Genomic DNA, 24333 nt, shown 5'->3' with positions numbered 1-24333 from the left:
CAGCTGCCTGGGTCTCGTGTCCGACTAGCAGCACATCTCTGTCAGTGGCATGGCCAGCACTTATCTCCATGTCTGCCTTCCACCTGCTCTTTCATTGCCACTGTTCGCCTAATTTCTCCTTATCGCTGCAGTGTATATCTCACTGGCCCCTGTTCCAGTAACTAAGCTCTTTCTTTGGCTTCCAGAAGATGTTCCAGAGACAGCTCTGCCCACCTGGCAGGCCTGCAGGGACAGAGCTACTGGGGCCCAGTAATGCCTTTTAACCATTCTGGGCCCAGTGTGAGGTTTGCACACCCATCACAGCCTGCTGCATTACCCTCCTCCCCCTGAGCCTGCTGCAGACCCCCCCAGCCCCCCGAGCCTGCTGCCTCCACAGTGCCCCCCCCCGAGCCTGCTGCCACCGGGCCCTCCCTGAGCCTGCCCCTGCCACAGGGCACCAATGAGCCTGCCCTGCTGCAGGGCATTGTAATGAGTGGTACAGAGTTCTCCCCCACTCCATGTACTCTCTGATTGGCCAGGGGAAGGGGAAGGCTCCACTCCCCGGCATTCCCGCCAGAACATTCATTCTATTATGGGGACTGGAGAGCTGCAAGCAATTGGCTACCGAAGGCCCGATATGCATTGGAGGGCTGGTGTTTGTGCTGGGGCTGGGACCCAGGACCCCTTCCCAGCCCTGAGAGCCTCTACCTGACAGTATGGTGTAGGCAGATGTGCTCTGTGTTCACCATGGGCAACCTGGGCCACCAGGGCCCTGTGATCTGACGGGCACCCACCTAGCTACAGTGGCCTTTAAAGCCTAGTGGGCTGCACAAGAGATCTAACAGCTTGGGTGTCGGTCCTGCCTGTGGGGCCAGAGGGGACTGAGCTGTGTCCCCAGGCCAGCCAGTCTGCTCCTCTCCTGCATGTGGTGTTGCGGGTCAGTGCTATGGGGGCAGCCAAACCCCACTTTGCACAGGGCGAGATCTGTATGCAGAGGAACCCTGCCCCGTGTGCTGGTCAGGGGTGGAGAAACAATTGGCCACCGGAGATAAGGCCCGGCACATAGCACAGGAGGTAGTTCCAGTTTCAGCTGCAGCAGGAGATAGGGCAGCAAGGCGGTTCCTCAGCCTGGCTGGCAAATCAGGGGGCAGTGGGTGCAGAGAGCATCCCAGTGGGAGCCCCTGCCTGCTGCCAAGGGAGGGGGAGCCTGGCTGTGAACACACTCAACAGCAAACGGGCTCAGGATCAGTTCGCTCAATACCCAGCCCTAGGAGCTCCTAGCTCCCCCAGGCCCCAGGGTGTGTATCTGACAGGCATCCATCTGCTATCACTCTGCCAGGCCTCCTGCCATGGGTGTGATGGACAGATGGAATCAGGGAAATGACACAAACATGGAGCAGCCCTGCAGCACAAAGAGAGTGACTGCAGCCATTGGTCATGCCCCGCAGGTATAGCCAGTGCCTCCTGGTGTCACATGCGAGCTTCCACTGTCATGGCAACGCTGGGATACTAGTCCCCTGTCCCCTACACAGCTCTGCTATTGCTGGGGCTGGGGAAGCAGCAGGCTGGATCCTGCATTAACCAGCTGGCCCCCCCGACCCTCTGCCCTGGCTTCCAGTCACCATCAGCTAAGCTGCTGCCAACATATTCAGCGCCCTTGAGGTCAGAGCTTCTGCTTGCTGACATGATTATTGTGGCAGACCCCAGCAGTGAGTTTGCCACTGGGCAGTCGCACCTGTGAAATCACAGGTCATTAGCCAATGTCACCAATTACCGGGAAGTCAATGCTAGTCCTGGTGCCCCAAACGAACCGTTAAAATGGTATCTGAGGGGCTCTGGCACCCCAAAAGCCAGCACAAATCCGTTCGGAGGAAACGCCAGCTCTGCCTGGGCTAACCCCTTTAGCCTGGGCACAGGGCAGCACCTAGACAGGCGGGATGGAGAGGCCCTCATCCCTGCTCCTGATGGTGCTGCCTAGCCCTGCTGTGTCCATGACTGGGGAAGACTGAGGAACTCCAGAGGGACTAGCCCAAGCGAGGTGAACGAGCAGCACGGTGGGAAGTGAATGACAGTGCTGACAGGTGCAGAGCAATGCCCACTGGAAGGAACAATCTGAGCCACACCTTAGGGCACTCAGTGAACAGCGTCAGCTCAGGGGGTGGGATACAGGATATGTCTGCATGCGGGTGTGATGTCTGCACGGTGCAGGTGCATACCTTGCTAGGGGAGCTTGGGGGTGTTGTGCTGGGAGTTCAGCCTGGAATGATGCTGGCACTGAGACGGTCACACAGACCTGCGGGGGAGGCACAATTCATGCGTGTGTTCTAGTTATGAAAGGGTTACAAACATGAGTAGAGAATGGGCTGAGGCTCAAACTGAGGCAGCTGCTGGGAAGTGACGCTTCTGTGCACTCTGGCTCTGAAAAGGTGACAGCTGCTGGGAAGGGCCTGGGAGCAGAGATGCTGTTGCCTGTACTCCAGGGGGCAGGATGAATCCAGGAAGGTCTGTGTCACTGGGGTGGGGGCTCTGGGTCGGCCATTTGAAATCAGAAGGGTTTGGCGATGGGAGCAGAGCTTTGCTCCTCAATCCTGGCCCGGAGCAGCCCAGAGTTCGCTGCAGACGCCCGGCACCTGAACATTTCACAGGGCCGCTGACAAGCCGCTGCTTCTGTGTAAGTTGAAGAACTTTATCAAAGGGGCTGCTGCACTAGAAAGGCAGGAGCTTCACACCTTTGAGCCAGGCAGTTGCGGGCTCTCAGGCTAGTGTCAGGGCCTCTATAGGAAAGCCAGAGCTATGGGACTTGCTTGGTAGGATTTGCATTACTGTGGCACCCACATAGGCTGCACCATACCAAGCCATGTACAGACATAGGCTCTGTCCATGTGACTGTCCAGTCTCAATAACTGAGCTAGGGCACAGGTCGGAGAAAGGACGAATTATTCTCCCCATTTCACAGATGGGGAGCGAAGCCCAGAGATGGATTTGCTCCCAGTCACACAGGGAGTCTGGCAGAGCTGATGTAAGCAGGGGAATGGTCCCGCTATTGTGTGGAATTTTCCTGTCTCATACACTACCCCAGTGAAATGGGCTAGCGAAAGGATCTGAGTCCTTCCTCCCACTCCCCTTACCTAGAGGCCTGCCTGACCTAGAGGTCTCCCCTTCCACGCTCCCGTGTGGCAGAGTCCTCATAACCCCAACAAGGCTGGGCCCAGGATTCCTGGGGGGCTCGACCCCCAACCTTGTCGTGGTCACTTAGGGCAGGGGCTAGGGTGTCTCCACTCCGGGGTGCTCTCTCTGCACTGGACACTTCCCTGACCCACTGATCATTGCCTAGAGTTCAAAGCAAATACAATTTATTAAATAGAAATCAATTTTAAAAAAATAAGGAAAGAATGGGAACAGTGAAAAGAAAGCTCGTCACCCCACTCTGCAGCACAGGGACATCACAACCAGCCCTGGCTGGCAGGGCCAGATTAAGCCAGGGGCTTTAGGGGATGCAGCCCACGGCCCCAGCTCAAGGGGGGCCCCACAAAAATAAATCACAGGCAGTGATCTCGAATTCCAGGCCGTTAAAAGTCCCACAGCGCAGCGGGGTGCTCAGGCAGGCTGCCTGCATGCCATGGCCCCACACCACTCCTGGAAGCGGCTGGCTGCTAGCACATCTCTGCAGCCCCTGGCGGGGGGAGGGGGAAAAGCCGGCTCCGCGTGCTGCCCCCACCACCATCACTGTCCCCACAGCTTTTGCCAGCGCACTGAGACCCCTCGCGGAGCCCAGCTGCTCCCCGCACTCAGCTCCAGACTACTCCAGCCCCAGTCCCAGCTCCAGACTGCTCCAGCTCCAGCCCCAGCTCCAGCTCCAGACTGCTCCAGCCCCAGCTCCAGACTACTCCAGCTCCAGCTCCAGACTGCTCCAGCTCCAGCTGCAGCTCCAGCACTGCTGCTGCTCTGCCTCCGGCCCCCTGGGCTGCTCCTCTAGCCTCTCTGGTTCCTGCTCTCTCCTTAGCTCGGCCCCTCTGCTCAGGCAGCTCCAGCTCACACAGAGGATAGCACATCTCTGCGGCCCCTGGCCTCCTGACTCCCTCATTGGCCTACCTGCCTTGTCAATCAGGCTGACCTGGAGCATTGGCCTCTCTCCAGTGGCCCTGAGGACTGTCAGTTTCAGGGTCCTGATTTCCCATCAACCCTTCCCCTTCCTTTTGGCATTGGGAGATGGCCAACCAAAACCCCCACGAATTACCAGTAAGGGGCCAATAGTCCCCTTACACTGGGAATTGAGGACCACGTCTCTGAGTGCCACTGTAGGGTGACCAGACAGCAAGTGTGAAAAATTGGGATGGGGTGGGAGGTAATAGGCACCTTTAAGAAAAAGCCCCGAATATCAGGCCTGTCCCTATAAAATTTGGACATCTGGTCACCCTACACCCTTGCTCTCCATCTCACCCTCCTACAGCCTGAGCCACACAACTGGCTCTGTCACTTTACTCGATCCCACAACTAAACAAGGGACAAATTCAAAGCACTTGGCATTGGCTAACTCTGTCTCCGTTGCAGAGTCAGGCCAGCAATGAGACCTTCTGCAAATCTCACCTGAAATAACTGAATCCCACCTGGATCTTCTGGCCTGAGATGAACCAGGGGGATGCTCCAGTCAGAAGGAGTTTTGTTTGCCCGGCTGCTTTCAAGCTAGTCCAGGGGACTCCCCACACAAGCCGTCTCACGACTGCCTCAGACAGGCCAGGATGGGGTGAGCGGGAAGAGAGGAAAGGTTCCTGGGTGGCTGATTTCCAGTCATAGTGAAATCAGTGACAGGATGAGAAGTAATAAGGCAATCAAAGCAACTGGCCCACCACTGAGCTGAGCACTGCATGTGCTGGATGCATTAGGCTGGCAATACCCACTAGGGGTGCAGCTGCTCTGATGTGATGCCAAGAATGTAAGTGCCCCACACCTGTGCCCGGTGGCGCACTGGCCGAGCAAAGCACAGTCTGACACGCCATTCCGTGGCATTTCTCGGCTTGTCTGTGTGGAATAGGGACAGCAACATCTGCACCCGAAGAAGGGAGCTGGGGGACCCAGTGAGGGGAAGTGGATGTGAGAAGGCCATGGGCATGAGAGAGACCAGGTGGAGAAGTCCTGTACCTAGAAGGCTGGGTATAACATTGTTGCCGGCACCCAGTGCCAGAGGCGAACAACAGCAAGGTTCGTTGCCCGGTGTGCATCACCCAATAATCACAACGGGCTGGAGAAGCCGAAAAGTTTATTTGAAGCTTCAAAGAAGGTACAGGGAGAATAGAATCTCAAATCCTGCACACAGAGCAGGAAGTTACACAGGGTTTTATACATCTTTTCTTCAGCATACTTATCCAATAGCAAGCTGCCCTAAGTATCCATATAGCTAGCCAATCCAGTTACCAGCTAGTTCCCTTGTTCTCTGTACCATCTGTTAAACCATACATAAAGCTGCTTTCTTCAGCATTGTTCTTCCATATCTGCCCTGTTTGGCCTTGTTTTTAGTTTCAGGCAGTCTGACTCTGCAACATATTGTTGCAGACCCTGAGCATAACTCATGCGAGTGCCTCCAGGCGGGGGTGGGGGTGGGGGGGCAAGGACACTTGGGTCTAGTGCGAGGGGGCATCATCGACACTCGTGGTCTTCCATCCCCTCGAGTTACCTAGTGGCCATGCCCAGTGTCCCCAAAAACTCCCTCCTTTGAGAACACTCAACAGCCTTGGCTCTGAGTTTTCTCACTGGGGCTACTTATTTCTTTACAATAGGACTTTGCATAAGCACTTTGTGATAGCCCTGAAGAGAATGACTTATTAACTTTTGCAAAAGGGTCCTGACACATGATACTGTACAGCATAATACCATTAATACAAGCAATACAGGAACGAGAAGTTTCAATAACAGGCTAAATAAACCACCAAGCCAAAACGACAAACCCCAGCCTGAAAACAAGGTTTGCAACCAATCGCTCTCGGGGGCAGTATAGGCAACCTGTGCTCCGGCTCGGGCATGGGCCTCAGCCTGTACCACCTTTTCATAGATCTCATAACTGCTATCATTTACATATACACAACATCGGGGCCCGACGAGGGCACAAACCCCTCCTTGGGATGCCAAGAGATAGTCCAAAGCCATCCTGTTTTGGAGGGAAAACGTCCTGAGCTGCTGTACCTCTTTATTTAATGTTTTTACTGCTGACACTAAATCGCTAACCGAGTCCTCTAACTCTAAGGCAACTTTCTCAAGTACCATTTGCAGCCTTACAGTATAGCGGCCTATGCATGCCATGGCTGGCCCGGTAAACAGTGGCGCTATTCCCAGTACAGAGCACCCTACAAGCTTCTGGGTTGTGAGGGAATTCTTTATATTGCCCTCCAATGCCGTAGTCAGTCGCCGCAGGGTCTTTTCTCGTGACTCAACAGAGGTATCTCGGGCATTTCTAATCTTTCCTTTGGGCAGTGTGGCAGTTATTGACAAATGAGGAACTCCATGAGCTATATAACAGCTACCTGTCCAGTTGGCTGGCAGCACCTTGTAAGCCTTTCGGCCACATACAAAATAGTGACCCTGTAGGGCCCAGTAAGGACTGTTTCTTAAGGGGATTCCTGGGATCTTTAAGGCTGCTTTGGCTGCTTTTCCAAACAGTTCATATGCCCCTAAGGGGGCATCCCATCCTCCTGATTGGGTACAAGTGGGAGTGTTTCTAATTGTGCCGTTCAAATTACACTCGCCATAGGGACCACTACAAACCCACCATTGGCTTGCTACATTGGAAATATTAACTGGACGGCAAGTTATATTTTCAAACCCTTTTTTTGTGGTAAGACTATTTGTAAGAGTTTCCCCAAAAGGGGAGGAACCATTACACCCACACTGTTTGGAGCAGGTCCTCAAAGAATCAATCCTGAAGCACTTACAAGAGAGGGTCTAGAGCACATGACTTATGAGGAGAGGCTGAGGGAGCTGGGATTGTTTAGTCTGCAGAAGAGAAGAATGAGGGGGGATTTGATAGCTGCTTTCAACTACCTGAAAGGGGGTTCCAAAGAGGATGGCTCTAGACTGTTCTCAATGGTAGCAGATGACAGAACGAGGAGTAATGGTCTCAAGTTGCAATGGGGGAGGTTTAGATTGGATATTAGGAAAAACTTTTTCACTAAGAGGGTGGTGAAACACTGGAATGCGTTACCTAGGGAGGTGGTAGAATCTCCTTCCTTAGAGGTTTTTAAGGTCAGGCTTGACAAAGCCCTGGCTGGGATGATTTAACTGGGAATTGGTCCTGCTTCGAGCAGGGGGTTGGACTAGATGACCTTCTGGGGTCCCTTCTAACCCTGATATTCTATGATTCTATGATTCTATGATTCTATGTTGGCCTCCCCTTTTGGTCTTTAGCCAGTACCCATCAGCCCACTGTGTAATAACACAGGAGCTTTTTCCCACAGGACGCCCATAGTGATCAGATTGGTTTCGGGTAAAACATAACACTCCCTCAGTGAGTACTGCAACTGAATACTTCTGGTCCTGATAGGTGGCTTGCTGTAAAGAGGTCTTGTTCCAGAACGGCAAGTCCGTTCTTTCCTGCTCTGTGGTGGCGGCTAATTCTGCTAGGATCAGGGGCAGCATGTCAAGGGGCATTCCCGTTTTGGGGGACAGTGGAGTTGGAGCACGTACCCAGCAATCAGTCTGGTTTGTTAAAGTAGCAACATGGTGCACAAGTGAAACAAAGGAGTTATGCTCCCGATATGCACAGTTTGGAAATACCAATACAGAGAATAACAATGTTACCCAATTAATTATTACCAGAGTCTTCCCAACCCAGGGTCTCCAGTACCTGGGTGGGCCCATTTTGGCATTAAGGTGCCCGCTATTTGTGTCTCTTAAACAGTAGCTTTAGCCCGAGATCGTCACTGATGAGGAGTCAGCAGGTTGGACGGTCCACTGTTCTGCTGACGAGGGGGCGGTTACTGCCTTCAGATGAGAGTGATGGATGCAGTTCTTGTGTCCCTCGATCTTTGCCGCTGTATGGGAGATCAGCAGGACGGTATAGGGTCCTTTCCACTTTTGCTGGAGAGGCTCGTCTTTCCAGGTACGAACAAGCACGGAGTCGCCAGGCTGTAAGGCGTGGACGGGAGAGTCCAAGGGGAAAGGCTAGGAATCCTTGGTATACCTGTGAGGAGACAAGAGAACAGCAAACAGGGAACACATATACTGAGACAAAAAACCATTACCCAACTCCCATTCCCCTGACAGAACCGGGGTGCCATTCATAGGCCATGCCCTTCCAAACATAATTTCAAAGGGACTAAGCCCTAATCACCCTTTGGGAGATCGCGGATACGGAGTAGGACGAGGGGCAAAGCATCAGGCCATCGCAGTGTGGCTTCTTGGCACACTTTTGAGAGATGCCATTTAAGGGTCTGATTGGTACGCTCCACCACACCACTGGCTTGCGGTCTCCAGGGCATATGGAGTTTCCAGGGGATCTGTAAGGCATTTGAGATGCTTTGGATGATTTTTGACGTGAAGTGTGTCCCGCTGTCAGATTCCATCCACCGGGGGAGTCCAAAGCGAGGAATGATCTCCTTAACAAACTTGAGGGCCACTGTTCTGGCAGTGCAATTACGGCATGGGAAGGCTTCTGGCCATCCGCTGAACCGATCCACTAAGACGAGGAGATATTTGAACGCTTGGGTCCGGAGAAACTCAGTGAAGTCTATTTGCCACACCCGTCCGGGGCCTGGAGTGGGTTCTAGGGCAGCTGGTGGCACAGGATGTCCCGGTCGGGGGTTATTCTTTTGACAGACTAAGCAGTCCGCTTGTACCTGGGCAGCCAGGGGTCGGAGTCCGGATGTGATAAAGTATTTTCCCATTAGTTGGATAAGTGCTTCCCTGAAAGCATGAGTGGTTTGATGTAGTTTCTGCAGCACCGGCCGGATCAGGCCCTTTGGTAAGAGGACCTTCCCTTCCGGGGAATGGAGCCATCCCTCCTTTTCCCAGAGACTGAGTTTGTCAGTTAGCTGTCTCTCCTCCCCAGAGTACTGAGGGGTTGGAAGCTCCCCTACTGATGGGATAAGGGCATGCATATGGGCGTTCTCAGTCTGAGGGGATGGCAGGGTGGCAGCACGCTTAGCCTCTCTATCTGCCCGGGTGTTACCTCTGGCCACATCTTGATCTTCCCTTTGATGGGCTTTACAGTGTACCACCGCCACTTCCGAGGGAAGTTGTACGGCTTCTAGGAGCCGGAGGATTTGGGGCCGTACTTGACTGGGGAGCCTTGGGATGTCAGCATTCCCCTCTGCTTCCACAGGCCAGCATGAGCATGTAGCACACCAAAAGCATATTTTGAATCAGTAAAAATATTGACTCGCTTCCCTTTTGACAGTTCAAGTGCCCGGGTCAGGGCTACTAGTTCGGCAAGTTGGGCAGAGGTCCCAGCAGGCAAACCTTCAGCTTCCACAGTGTCATGGAGGGTCACAACAGCATAACCCGCCCTCCTTTGCCCATTGATTACAGTACTGCTACCATCAGTGTACCACTCGTAATCTGCAATTGGGAAGGGTACATCCTTTAAATCCAGACGGCTGGAGTACTGGGCATCTATGATCTCTAAACAGTCATGTTCCTGTTCCTCTGTCTCTGGCAAGAGGTTGGCTGGGTTAAGGGAGGGGCAAGGCTGGAAGGTGACTTCAGAGTTCTCTAACAGCTTAGCCTGATACCGAGCAATCCGAGGCTGGGTGAGCCAGAGCCCACCCTTTGCATCCAATAAGGCTCGGACTATATGGGGAGTATAGATTTGCATAACCCCTCCCAATGTGAGCTTCTCGGCTTCCTCAAGCACTAGGGCAGTAGCAGCGACCGCCCGTAAACATGCCGGCCAACCCTTTGCAACCTGATCCAGTTGCTTAGAAAAATAAGTCACTGGACGTCTCCATGCTCCTAACAGCTGTGTGAGCACTCCTAGGGCCACCCCCTTTCGTTCATGTACATACAACTGAAACGGCTTAGAGAGATCTGGCAGGCCCAGAGCCGGGGTTTCCATCAACTTCCTTTTCAAGATTTTAAATGCCCTGTCAGCCTCTGGGGTCCAATAGAAGGGGTCATGATCTGCTCCTTTTACACAGTCGTACAGGGGTTTAGCGCATAGTCCAAACTCTGGGATCCATATCCTGCACAAGCCTGCCATACCCAGAAATGCCCTGAGCCGCTTACAATTACTTGGGGTAGGAACTTGACAGATAGCTTCCTTTCTTTCGCTTGAAAGCTGACGCTCCCCTTGCCGTATGTGAAACCCAAGGTACCGTACATCTTGGAGGGCGATTTGAGCCTTACTCCGTGCTACCCGATATCCCCAGAGTCCAATAAAATTCAGGAGGCTCACGGTGGCTTTAAGGCAGGGGGTTTGGCCCACAGTGGCAATTAACAAATCATCTACATACTGCAGAAGGAGGGCCTCCTCATTATCCCACTCCTCTAGGTCCCTGGCCAGAGCCTGGCCAGAGGGTGGGGGAGTTTTTAAATCCCTGGGCCAACACTGTCCAGCAAAGTTGCTTTTTAACCCTATTTCGGTCCTCCCACTCGAAGGAGAAGATCTCCTGTGATGGGGTGGCAACTGGGATGGTAAAGAAAGCATCTTTCAGATCGAGGACTGAAAAATGGGTATACTGTCCCCCTATAGAAGCCAATAAGGTATACGGGTTAGGGACAAGAGGGTGCAGAGTCTTAACCCGTTCATTGACTGCCCTTAAGTCCTGTACCCGCCGATACGTGCCATCAGACTTCCGTACGGGTAGAATGGGAGTGTTCCAGGCTGACTGACATTCCCGGAGAATACCATACATTAGGAATCGATCTATAGTTTCCTGTAAACCTTCTCTGGCTTCCCTCTTGATTGGATACTGTTTTACTTGCACTGGGCCTTTCCCTGGTATGAGCTGAATAGTAATGGGGGTCTGGTGGGTGGCCTTTCCTGGGATCCCTGATGCCCACATGAGGGGGTACACCTGGTCTTCCCACGGGCTCCATTCTGGGGCTTGCATAGCTGAGGGCTCAACTGCAAGGGTCATGATCCATGCATTCTCAGGGGGTAAGGTAAGGGTTATTTCATCCTCAGTAAAATGCAGGGTGGCACCGAGGCGACAAAGCAGATCCCGTCCCAGCAGAGGTGTTGGACACTCAGGGAGAGATACCAGCTTGTGGGATATAGTCCTGTTTCCCAAAGCGCATTCCGCTGGGGCATACACTGGGCACTTGGTGTCTCTGCCTGTGGCTCCCACCACAGTAAGGGAATCTGCTACTGGCAACTGAAGGGGTCAATTTACGGCAGTTCGTGCCGCTCCAGAGTCCACTAAAAAATCTATTTCTGAGCTTCCCACCCGCATCTTTACTCGGGGTTCCGGGGGTAGAGTGGTCCGTCTCCCCTGACACCCCTATTCCTGCTCCACCATCGCCATCATAGAGGCGCCCCCCTTTTCTTTCCTCTTTGGGCATTCATTTTTCCAATGTCCCTCTTGTCGACACAAGGCACACTGGTTGCGACCCAGTCGTCTCTCCTGCGAGGCCGGATGTTCGCGTCCACGGCCCCTTCCTCCCCGGCCACTTCTCTTAGTACCGGCCTGTACCGCTGTTACCACCAGTCTCACTTGCTTTCTCTCCTTCTCTGTCTCTCTCAGACTATAAGCTCGGTTTGCAGTCTCTAAAATTTGTGCCATGGTCATGCCCATTAAATCCTCCTTTTTTTGTAACTTTCTCTTAATATCAGGGGCTGCTCTGCTCGTAAAAATTCCCTTGATAATTGACTCAGTTGCCTGATCATCGGAGTCTGCATTAGTGTTCTGTCGAATTGTGTCCCGAATACGCTGTAGAAAGGCCCCTGAGCTTTCTTTTAAATCCTGCATTACTTCATATGGCTTTGCCCAATTATTATGTCGGACAGCTGAGTGATGGAGTCCATGCAAAAGCAACTCCTTATAGGAGGTAAGGCGGGTCATATCCCCAGGATTATTTGGATCCCACCTGGGGTCTGCTCGGGGGACTTGTGCATCCGGGTCAGGGACATTAATACGATCCCGGTCGTACCGTTTCTGTGCCTCCTCCCTTGCCTTGGACACAACCTGTTGTCTTTCAACCTCAGACAATAGGGTTTGCAGGAGGATGTTACAATCATCCCAGTCCAGCTTGTGGCTGCTAAGACATCCCTCAAAAGATGAAATAAACCTGCTTGGGTTGGTGGAAAACTCTCCTGCCTGTGCTTTGAAAGCAGCCAAATCCACAGGGTTAAAGGGCACGAGTATAGACCTTCATAGTCGTGGCCGGACGCCTGTCCGACCCAGACCGGGCGACTTTAGTTTCAGTGATTAAGGGGTATAGGCCAACCATTGGGGACTTAAAAGGTGTGGGTGTAGGGGCCGAAGGGGACACCGGCTCTGCCATTACAGTGGGGGTGGGGGTCTGGGGACTAACATTAGCTGCTACCGAACCAGTTGGAGTCAGATTACAGTGCTGTAAAATATCTGGTCAAGTACATAAAGCCAAAAACAAATGGGCATACATATGTTCATTCCACTTCCTTGTTCTCTGACGGAACAGGAGTAACTGGAGGATCGTGTTGTACTTAATTGACCCTCCTGGTGGCCACCACTCCTGGTCCTCTAGTTGATATTGAGGACAGTCAACTGTACAGAATCGTTTTAATTGACTCTTAGTCATCGGATCCGCACCAAATACCTTCCAGTTTGCTAGAATCCATTCTAGGGGCATACACTGTGCCCTAACCCCCGAGCTCTGTCCCTGTCCCATACCTACAGGGTAACTCTGGGCGTCCCCAGGTTCCAACAGAGCATACAATCCGGATTTCAAAAGGTTCCTACCTTATCAAAGGGACCGGTTCCTCACCGTCGCCCACAGCTGCTTCTCCACTATATGAGTGTGTTGCACCATTGTGCCCTCCGGGGTCGATCAAATTGTGTCTCCTCCGAGGCCCCCGATAAACTCACCGGTGCACGCTGGGCGTCGGTTCTCGCCGCAATCCTCGACCTCCGGGAGGGGTCTGGACAAGGCTAAATAGCAGCCTCATCGCCCACCCAGGGATGCCAAAAGCTGTTGCTGGCACCCAGTGCCAGAGGCGAACAACAGCAAGGTTCGTTGCCCAGTGTGTGTCACCCAATAATCACAACGGGGTGGAGAAGCAGAAAAGTTTATTTGAAGCTTCAAAGAAGGTACAGGAAGAATAGAATCTCAAATCCTGCACACAGAGCAGGAAGTTACACAGGCTTTTATACATCCTTTCTTCAGCATACTTATCCAAAAGCAAGCTGCCCTAAGTATCCATATAGCCAGCCAATCCAGTTACCAGCTAGTTCCCTTTTGCTTTGTACCATCTGTTAAACCATACATAAAGCTGCTTTATTCAGCACTGTTCTTCCATATCTGCCCTGTTTGGCCTTGTTTAGTTTCAGGCAGTCTGACTCTGCAACATATTGTTGCAGATCCTGAGCATAACTGCTGTGAGTGCCTCCAGGCGGGGGGGCCAAGGACACTTGGGCCTAGTGCGCATAACTGATGCGAGTGCCTCCAGGCGGGGGGTGGGAGGGCCAAGGACACTTGGGCCTAGTGCGATGGGGCTTCATCGACACTCGTGGTCTTCCATCCCCTCGAGTTACGTAGTGGCCATGCTCAGTGTCCCCAACAACATAGAGAGAAGGGATGGACAGGGAGTGTCTCTCTGTGGGTTCGTCCCAGGCCCCACGCTGGCACCCTGATCCTCCCTGGGGCTATATATGTCAGGATTAACCAGAGTGATTACAGGGAGAAGAGGGGAAGGGGATGCATGCTGGCTCAGTTTTTACGATGGCCAGATGCCCACCTGTTGGTGCAGATAGGGAAAATGTATAGGCCCAGTTATCACAACAGTGCACTAATTGTGGGTTCAGTTGTCAAAAGTGAGTGTAAGTTCATAAGATGTCACAACAACCAAGAACAGCAAATGTTAGTGGGAAAAGGTACGAAAGGGAGACACACAGACTGATTTAATCCAAGCAAAAAGGCCTCCTGATATAACTCAAGGACTGTGTTAAGATCATGCCTGGTGGACAAGAAAAGTGTGGAATCAGAAACCAGTTAAACAAAATTAGTGTGGTGGAAACTAGGCCTAATTGGTGGACACAATAATAAGTGAGGGTCTATTCAGTGCATCACCCTCTTTGGGGTCCTTAAAGAAACAGACTTTGGGAGAAAAAATTGGCTACTGGAATGAACTTCACCATCATGATTTCCAGGCCCGCCATCTCCTGGGACCCCGGAGCTTCATCATCCTGATCCTGAGAGATGTCCCGAGCAGACCAGGCCAGAGAGAGGAAGAATGGAGATGACATTGCCACCTCTACCAATGTCGGAAGGTCACCAGGCACAGAGCTGAAAGGGAGAAAGTCCAGTTCAAGAGGGCCAGGAAAAACAGATAGTAGGAATAGCCACAAAAGGGCAGGGGTGCTGGAACAATTTGTATAGTGGGGGGTCTGAGAGCCATTGAACCAAATTGTAAACCCTGTATATAATGGAAAACAGTTCAAACCAGGGGGTATGGCAGCACCCCCAGCACTCCTAGTTCCAGCACCTATGTAAAAGGGTCAGTACCTAGAAAGAGGAAAGACAGCAGCATGAGGAGAAAAGAGGGAACGTTCAAGGAAGAACGGTAGAGTTAAACCAGAGGACAAATAAATAAAGAGTCTCCAAGTAATCAAAGAATTATTAGAAAAACATGGTTAGAAAACTGCAAGAAGAGTAAAGAAAGAATGAAATGTGAAGGAAATATGCTCTAATTAAAGAGAAACGGATATAAGAAATAAGGAGGAAGTGAGCTGTAGTGAAAGTAAGAAATAGTAAGGACTCTAACACAAACCATTTGGCAGCATCTTAAGGTATACAAGGTGAAGTGCAGGAATAGAGAAATTGTCAGACAGCAAACAGATTGTAAATCCGGGGCTAATTGTTCAATCAAGAAACCAATACATCACATCAAGGAATACATGTCTTTGTTTAAGCTGGAACTCAAAACAGCCAACAAAGATTGCACAAGAGGATTGCTCAAGATCTAACCAAACTAACTTTTCCTCCAAACTCTGGGCGTACAGAGGCTGAAAACTGAGAAAGTGAAAAGGGAAAGTATCACCGTTCTAGTGCATTCTATTATCTAATGTCAAAGTCTGTTATTTCATAAATGTCAATTGTTACCCACAAAGTGAATTTTAATTAAGATAATATTACTTAATATACAGTACGTAGCAGTAATAGTTTACAGTAGTTTACGGTGTGACCCTAAGTAGCAGTTCCTGCTAAAACAACGAATTCTGATTTACATATGATTATTCCCAAGCCCATTGATTTCTATTTTACCCCAACTGAATGAGATCAAACATAATTTGGCATCTAGATTGCCTCTTCCTCTCCTTATTGCTCTGATTCAGAACACCCCTCTACTGGGCTCCTTATACAGGAACTCCCCCTGCTGAAACCAATTGGCAGCAGCACAGGGACAGAGATCCACTGTGCACGGGACCATGGGCCACATAGACAGCAAGTCCAGGAACCCAGGCAACATGCATGGCTGCAGCCTGGCTCACAGGCTTCCTGGATGCGAAACTGGGGTAGCATATGCACCCTCCCCCGCAGAGCAGGCCGAAGCTGCAGGCAACATTTTTACTTGTCTTGGGCTTCTCACACACAGCTCTGCCAGTGCCCCTCAATCCTGACCTGCAGTCTCCAGCCATGGGCTCCCTCGCCAGCACAGCTCTGCTGCTGTCCCTCAGTCTCAACCTGCAGCTCCCCCACTATCCTAGCCCTGGGCTCTCCCCACATGTGAAGCTGAAATATCTTCCTAGCAGAACAGTGTTGGATCAGTGGAGAAACTGGCAGAGAGTTGGGCAATGCCTGGTGACCTCAGTGGCATCATGGACAGAAAGGAGTTGGGTGTGGAGCCTGCAGGACAGCTCAGCGCAGAGCCAGACACTGCTCAGACAGTCGGTGCCACAAGAAATGGCATATAGTACCGGCAGCTGGGAACGGCTCTGCCAGTCCTCTCCCCAGGTGTCTGAGAGGGGCTCCCCTTCCCAGCTGCATGGCGGCCCAGATGTGCCAAGGCCATGTCTCTGTACAGAACAGTATGGCCCTCGTTCAGGCCCTGCTTTAGCAGAGCACCGTGTCCTTGCTCAGTCCTCCTCAAGGGGAGGAGAGGGCTGGGAGTGGAGTGGCACCCACCTCTGAGGTACAAAACCCAGAACACTTGGGATGATCCTGAGCCCATGAAACTGGAGAGCTGCGCAGGGACCCCCTGTGAATACGGACCGGGCCACATCCATGGCAAGGGGCGGGCTCGGAACAGTGCAGACTGGCCAACGCCACCCTCTTTTGTGGCACCAGAGCTGGGGTCTGGTGACAGATGGGCCAGTGACATAGACACTGGCACTGTCCCCCAACCTCGTAACAGGCTGGCCATGCCCTGTGTCCCCCAAACAGGCTAGCTGTGCCAGGGTGTCCCTTACCCCTGTAACAGGCTGGATGTGCCCATGTGTCCGCCAATTCCATATCAGGCTAGACGTGCCTGGGTGTCCCGTAGTACCCTAAAAAGAACAGGAGTACTTGTGGCACCTTAGAGACTAACAAATGTATTTGAGCATAAGCTTTCGTGAGCTACAGCCCACTTCATCGGATGCACTCAGTGGAAAATACAGTGGGGAGATTTATATACACAGAGAACATGAAACAATGGGTGTTACCATACACACTAAGGAGAGTGATCACTTAAGATGAGCTAATACCAGCAGGAGAGCGGGGGGGGGGGGGAGAAAACCTTTTGCAGTGATAATCAAGGTGGGCCATCTCCAGCAGTTGACACAAACCTCTGAGGAACAGTGGGGGAGGGGAATAGTTTTACTTTGTGTATTACAGACTAACACGGCTGCTACTCTGAAACCCGCAGTACCCTGTAACAGGCTGGCTGTGCCTGGGTGCCCCATAAGAAGCTGGCGTTGCCTGGTCTGCAACCCCCCCCGTAAAAAGCTATCAGTGCCCACATGCCGTGATATCGCTGTCAAAGCGATGCCGTGACTCGGATTCGAACCGAGGTTGCTGCGGCCACAACGCAGAGTACTAACCACTATACGATCACGGCGAGCTACTAGGGCTCTGTGAGAAAAGCCCGGCGCTCGCCTTATTCAGAATGGTGCTGATGACGTCACCACGGAGAGGGCGGGCCAGTAGCCCTGACCCCTGCCCATTCTCAGAACCATCTCTGGTGTAGCTATTGCGCATGCGGCTTCCAAGGGGGCGGGGTCGTGCTCTATCCCGCACGGATCTCCCCGCAGTGACTGCGCATGTGCGAAATAGGGGTGGGCGGAGCCGCAGAGACAAAACTCCTTAGCTCTTTTTCGGCGCGCGCCTGGGGCACTTGGGCGGTTTTGCTGTTGAGAGTTGTGGGCGTGCGCGCGCGCGCCCCCCGTTGGCGGTTGGGCGAGTGTGTGTGTTCGTTGGTCCCACCTGCCGCTGCCCCGCTCGGGGGATGGACGGGAGCGGACCGGAACCAGCGCTGCCTGCCGCCTATGCGGGACCCGCACCGCAGCTGCGGAACAGGCGCACACCGCCCCGTGCAGGCACACACAGCACATTCACACTCGCCTTGCACACTCATATGGGCACAAGTGTCATCACACACACTGTGCAGTCACTCACATCCCCACACAGACCGTGCACTCACATCTGTGCACAGATTCATATCCACACACACAGAGCTGCACTCACAGACCCCCCTGCACTCTGTGCACTCACACATAGCCTGCCACGGCATCACACATGGGTACATCGCATCCACACACACCAGGCACTCTCACGTGGGCACACTCACATTCATACATACAGTGCTTACACACATGCACCCCCCACGCTCATGGGCACAATGATATCCACACACTCATACATCACATACACTTGCACACACTCACATCTGCAAACACATGCACTCACCCCCAACCCTTCCCTGCTGTTCTCTATCACCAGGAAGAACAAAAAGCCCATTTCTGTTTCTCTGCAGAGTCCTTTCATCTTTGTGCTCTTTAAGCCCTTACCATTAGGGAAGGTCTCTTCCACCTAAGCTTCAAGGGGAGATGGATCATCGTCTCACCCCATCCCCACCTCAGATGAGGTAACTGCGGACCAAACAGGTTGCATGAGATCACTCCTGGCAGGGCTGAAAATTGAAACCAAGTCTTGTCTGTTTAGCCACACTTTTTGAATGACTATATGCCATGTCCATGTGCTTGGCTAGACTGTCGGTGAAACTGGGCTTCTGCCCACCTCCCTACCTGCATAGAGCACTACAAGCCCACAGGGGAAAGCACTCTGTGTAAATGCACATGTACCACCCAAGAGCGTAAGTTCCATGTACCAACCACTCCTGAGGTCATTCCCTTCCTAGAGCCAGGAACAGTTCGGAAGCCCAGATTCCCAGCATTCTGCTGCTGCCTGGTTCATACTCTTAGTCATGGCTAGGGCTTCAGCAAGGCCTACATATCATACTGTTTAAATTCAGGATGCAGCAGTTCCCTTAATTTTGGTATTTAATAGGGTTCTTCAAATATCATTTTTACACAGAATTTCCTAGGTTTTGTTTTTAAGAAAAATGAATAAACAGTGAAATTCTATCATGTGCAACTATTTACAGCTGATGAAGTGGGCTGTAGCCCACGAAAGCTTATGCTCTAATAAATTTGTTAGTCTCTAAGGTGCCACAAGTACTCCCGTTCTTTTTGCGGATACAGACTAACAGGGCTGCTACTCTGAAACCTGCCTGACAAATAGTTGCACATGATAGAATTTCACTGTTTATTCATTTTTCTTCCAAACAAAACCTAGGAAATTCTGTGTAAAAATGATATTCGAAGAACCCTATTAAATACCAAAATTAAGGGAACTGCTGCATCCTGAATTTAAACAGCATGATATGTAGGCCTTGCTGAAGCCCTAGCCATAACTAAGAGTATGAACCAGGGTCAAGCTTTGCAGAACAGTAACACACCAGGTACTGACTAACCAAGTAAGCACATTCCTGACTGGAGAGGATGGTACAAGAACACCCAGCATTCTCAAGTAGCTACATAAACAAATTCCCAAAAGATTGCACAGGAACACACCGACCCCTCATAAGAGAAGAATAGGATGGCAGGATAATGGATGAGGATGTTTTGTTCAAACTGGCAGGTACAAGATATAAAGGTGATAACTAAGGCTAAGATTTAGTCACAGGTATTTTTAGTAGAAGTCATGGACAGGTCATGGGCAATAAACAAAAATTCACGCCCATGACCTGTGCATGGCTTTCACTATAAATACCCTGACTAAAACTTCACAGCTCCTGGGGTGCCGCTGCTCTGGGGGGCCCTGCAGGCCGACCACTGGCCCCTGCAGCTGTGGAGGTTCCAGAAAGTCACGGAATCTGTGACTTCTGTGACCTCCATGACAGATTTGCAGCTTTAGTGATAACTAACAATACCTGGAGGGTAATATGTAACTTGTTTAGACCAGGGTATAAAAGGAGAAGTATTGGGACATCTTTGTATTGGCCAAGGGGACAGCATCCTGTAATGCTGACTGAGCTTCTACCTTGTCACTGGCATGCGTCAGTGTCCCTGTGACCCTTTGGACAAGGTGCTAGTGCCGTGCATTGCTGACAATAAACCTGGCGAAGCGCCTTTGCCACCAAACTGAGCTTGTGGTCTTTGTGTATGAATAACATCGAGGCCTTCTGACCCAACGTGATGCATTCTCTGCTGGTGCAGCTAACGCCGGAGCTCCAAGAATAGCAGCACTAGCAGCATTAACGACTCGGCTGTATCAGCAACACTCTGCAGCACTAACAACATGATGCAATCTGTAACTATGTGATCATATATAATTTTTTCCACAGGACCTGTACGTCATTCAATGCACAGGTTGGATGGGGCTCAAAGCCCAAGGTAGCTGTGCGATATTTATTTTTATCTCCCTCATTCAACATGTGGCCCCTGCCTTATTTACTGCCCACTCTGCAAACTCTGCACTGAATATGAACATTTTTATTTCTTCATGGGTTTTCGCTGGCACTCCTCCTCGCAATGTCCAAACCACCCACACATTAATGGATTTAACTTCACCACACCCAACATGTATTCTTACCCCCATTTTACAGATGGGCAACTGAGATACAGAGAGATTAAGACCAACACTTGCAGTGTCTGCTCAAGTGGGATGTCTCAAGAGCTGAGGCTCAGTTCCTCAGGGCCTGCTGAGCACCCAGAGCTCCTAGCGCCTTCAGTTTGAACTGAGTGTCTCTGAACTGAAAACCAGACCCCCCAGCTTCTCAAACTGGGCACCTAGCCATCAAGAAACTTAATTAGTGGTCACCTGGGAAAATGTTGGTTTAAGAGGCTTGCTTAGCATCACACAGCTGCTCTGGCAGAGCCCACAATAGACACCTGGCTGGGTTCTTTCTTACCATAAGACCACCCTTTCTCTTCTAGCAGTCATTTGCCTTATTCTCTATATGCTATCCTAAGGCCAACAAGCTCATTGATTACACAACCCCAGATTAATTCACTTAGCTTTAAGGGTGTGAGTAGTTCCATTGACTTTCTTCCCTCCACTTGTCTAATGGGTGTTTTTATGGTGTCAAGAAAGAAAGTTTTCAGAGTAACAGCCGTGTTAGTCTGTATTTGCAAAAAGAAAAGGAGTACTTGTGGCACCTTAGAGACTAACCAATTTATTTGAGCATAAGCTTTGGTGAGCTACAGCTCACTTCATCGGAACTCAGTGTGGCTACATATCACTGTTAAGCTCTTCTGCACTGACTCAAAAGCAGGGCAGACCGTTAGGAACCAGGGCACAAATCCCAAACTGGTGGTGAGTTCTATTCTTGTATTTTACCAAACAATTAACAAGCTCAAGCAGTATAACAGCCTAACCAGGGAGTCAAAGACAGTTCCCTTGGGTACTCCAATCTATCTTGCCACCCAGGTAAGCTTGCCTTTGTGATAGATGGTCCCTTACCATAAATCACAACAATATGATGAAGTGAGCTGTAGCTCATGAAAGCTTATGCTCAAATAAATTGGTTAGTCTCTAAGGTGCCACAAGTCCTCCTTTTCTTTTTGCGAATACAGACTAACACGGCTGTTACTCTGAAACCTAACAATATTCTGGTCACTCCCAGTCCCAAAGGACCAGTTACTTACCCCAGGTCAACTGCACCTTACATCTCACACCAAAGATAATGCTTGTAGCCAATCCTATAATAAACTATATAAAGATGTATTTTATAGGAAAAGGAAACAGAGTTATTTAAAGGTTCACACAGGTAAACATACACACACAAATGAGTTACAGCAAGCTCTGTGTGTCCCACAGGGTTAACCCAGGCTAAAATACTGGGGTATTGTTTATGCCTAGATAACCTTGTCCTCGAGAGTCCAGCAGCATAGAGATACAGTTTCTCCTTGTCAAGGATGTTTATTCCCTTTCCCCCCTTCTCTGACCTTCCAGTTCTGTTGACGGAGGGAACTTGCACATCTCCTCTTTGATTCTTTGCTGGGCAGGAGATAACACCTCCTGTTGGAGATTAGTATTTCACACTAGTTAATGCTTTTCTCCTGTCTGGTGATTTACAATTACAGAGGCTTGCAATGCAAACACTTAAATATTACCTGATAACAGGTATGTGACAGTAAGCACCCCTGTATTCACACCTTACACACCATTGTAATAATCTTTGTACAAAATATGCCTTATGATTTATCCTTTGAAAATTAATAACTCACTGATCATTAATATTCTTGTGTGATGTTGTACACAACAGGTTTTAAGAGTTATGACTATACACTAGAATTATAACTAAAGTGTGGGTGAACCAGGTATGTCAGGGGGAGTTGTTAAACAAGTCTATCTTAAACAATAGAATGTGTGTTTACCTCAATTTACATATAAGCAATAAACAGATCCATAAACAGGGGATGGAAGCAAAGCTCACACTAACAAGTTGCGGAGAAGACAGCATGGCAGCTACACCCAGCAGGAGAGAGAAATTTTGGTCTGGGTTTTACTTTTCAGAAGATCCATTTCAAAAGTTTACTGGTTTATAAAGATGGGGAGAGGGGCAGGGCTGAACCTCAAGTAACAAGCAACTCAAACAACTGATTGCGCACAACATTACTGTCTTATAAAAGTGTACAGAGTGAAGTCTTCGGAAAGCTAATGAGGCACTGGTAATTAATATCATTGTGAAATGTCTGTGTTAACACTACATAAGGAATTATGGATACTCACCAATATTAGGCTGTACAGTCTGCCCAGACAAGAGGGAATGTCACAGCCATCCACCTGTCTCCTATGTAAATTAAGCCTGGTGGAATCAGAAACAATGGAAGCCCCATTTACCTAGAAATCATCAGGGGGATGGGAGGCCCACAGGCAGGTAAGAACAGCATGAGCTCATCCTGCTTCTTGAAACAAGCTCATTGAACTTTGGAAGATATAAGCAAGCACTGAAGCCATATTTGGCATCCAGCACTAGACAGATAGGAGAACAGAGCCCCTCCAAGCTGAGAAAGATGGGTCCTTCAACCAAGAGAAGTTGAAGTCTCTGGAACAGAATACAGGTGAGAAACTTGCTTAGGCAAAGATCTTTCACCTAAGAAGACATGGGAAGCCAGTACTTTGTACTTTTGTGGAAGATCCTAACTGAGGGAAAGTCAGTCATGGCTGGGAAGAATGACTGGAGCAAGAAACCATCTTGAACAAAGTCTGTATCTTGCTAAATTAAGTTTCAGATCTATAGAAATGTATTTTGTTTTATTTTACTTGTAACTCTTTCTCGCATCATTCCTTATACTTGAACTCACTTAATCCTGTGTATGTTAACAAATGTATTTCATTTTTACCATAAGCCAACTCAGGGCTGTGTTTAAAGGGAAGGGTGTACTTATCCCCAGTTAAGTTAATCAGCTGTGATGTGTTTGTGTATCTATAAAGGAACACACGAACCATATCATTTCTCTGAACTGCCCAGGATTTGGCTGGACACTGCAGAGAACACAGTTTTGGGAAAATTCAGGACTAGGAGTGTGTTTGGGTCACCCTGCAAGTAGTAACCCAGGTTGGTGGAAGCCAGAGTGGGGCTGTAGATAGGCTGCTGGGGTCAGAGCTGCTGAACCAGGGCTGTCTAGCTCACACTCAGGGAGTGACCAGAGGCTGGTTGTGAGCACCCCAGGTTGGGAGCTACAACAGCAAAGCATTGTGAAGCACTTCAGGTTCCAGGGTAGGTGGTGACAGAACCCCTCGCTGGTCTGGATTGTACCCCAGACTCTGACAATGGGATACAGATGTTATAAGTGAGATTAATGCATGTGACAATCTGCAAACATTCAATAAAGTCTAAACACTAAGCACATTTTTATAATTCTAATACCTATTTTAATAATACTAGCACATAGGTGAACAAAACTAATTCCTGCTATGTGTTTGTCAGTATTCAAGTAAGGCATAGGGACCTTGGCATAAGATGGCACCTGGTTTGCCAGTGTCACAGTCACCCTTTAGTGGGTTCACCACATAAGAGACTCTTCTGCTAGTTAAAGGAAGTACCCCTTTAGCTCAAGATGTAGAGGTCTGTGTTGTGGGTTAGACTTTTGAAAACAGCTAATTTTTAAGGTGCCTTATCTTGGGAACCCTTTGTTCAACTGACTTCACAATGTCCTTATAAAGTCTTGTCCGGCCCCTTACCAGATATTCCAATTTGCACACAACTGCCTTTGTATGGAATTTTAGAGAAGGTATAAAATTCAGTTTTAAAACAGAAATTTAGCTGCTACTTGAACTATCAGAGCTTAGTGTCCCTCCCAGTGTGGCATTGGCAATGTGCACATACGCCCAGTGACAACTGCCATTGAATAGAAGATGTCTCAGTATTCCATGAGATGTGCAGATATGAATTTAAGAAAATGGTATTTCATAAGCTCTGAAGACTGAAGGAAAAAAATTTGTGATGTTATATTGTAGATGAAAGCCAGTGTGAGAACATACAACCAGACTGTTATAATTTGTAACGGGGGGACAGAGTTAAGATTGCATGTGCTAATTAGCATTTCCCAACTTGTAAAAGAGTGCTTAACCTATAACCTTAGCAGTTTCAGTGTGTTTCATATTGAATTTATAAAAGGAAAGAACATAAGAGCCAGGGATAGAACTGCAGGATGTAGAGCATTGCTGCGTTTGCAGCAAATGACAACATGTGTAAATTACAGAAACTTGAACTATTGGCTATGTGCCACCTGACGCCCA

At 49.9% G+C, this 24333-nt stretch overlaps 1 non-coding gene across 1 annotated transcript; it reads right to left on the bottom strand.

The window, feature by feature from the left end:
• Positions 1-17071: 17071 nt before the first annotated feature.
• On the bottom strand, positions 17072-17143 carry TRNAH-GUG (transfer RNA histidin (anticodon GUG)). The gene has a single exon. It is a non-coding gene; the product is annotated as a tRNA-His (tRNA).
• Positions 17144-24333: the final 7190 nt, after the last annotated feature.

The sequence above is a fragment of the Natator depressus genome, chromosome 10, assembly GCF_965152275.1.
Source record: "Natator depressus isolate rNatDep1 chromosome 10, rNatDep2.hap1, whole genome shotgun sequence".
Lineage (NCBI taxonomy): Eukaryota > Metazoa > Chordata > Testudines > Cheloniidae > Natator > Natator depressus.
The sequence above is the reverse complement of the archived record's forward strand: the minus strand, read 5'-3'. Positions and strand labels throughout refer to the sequence as shown.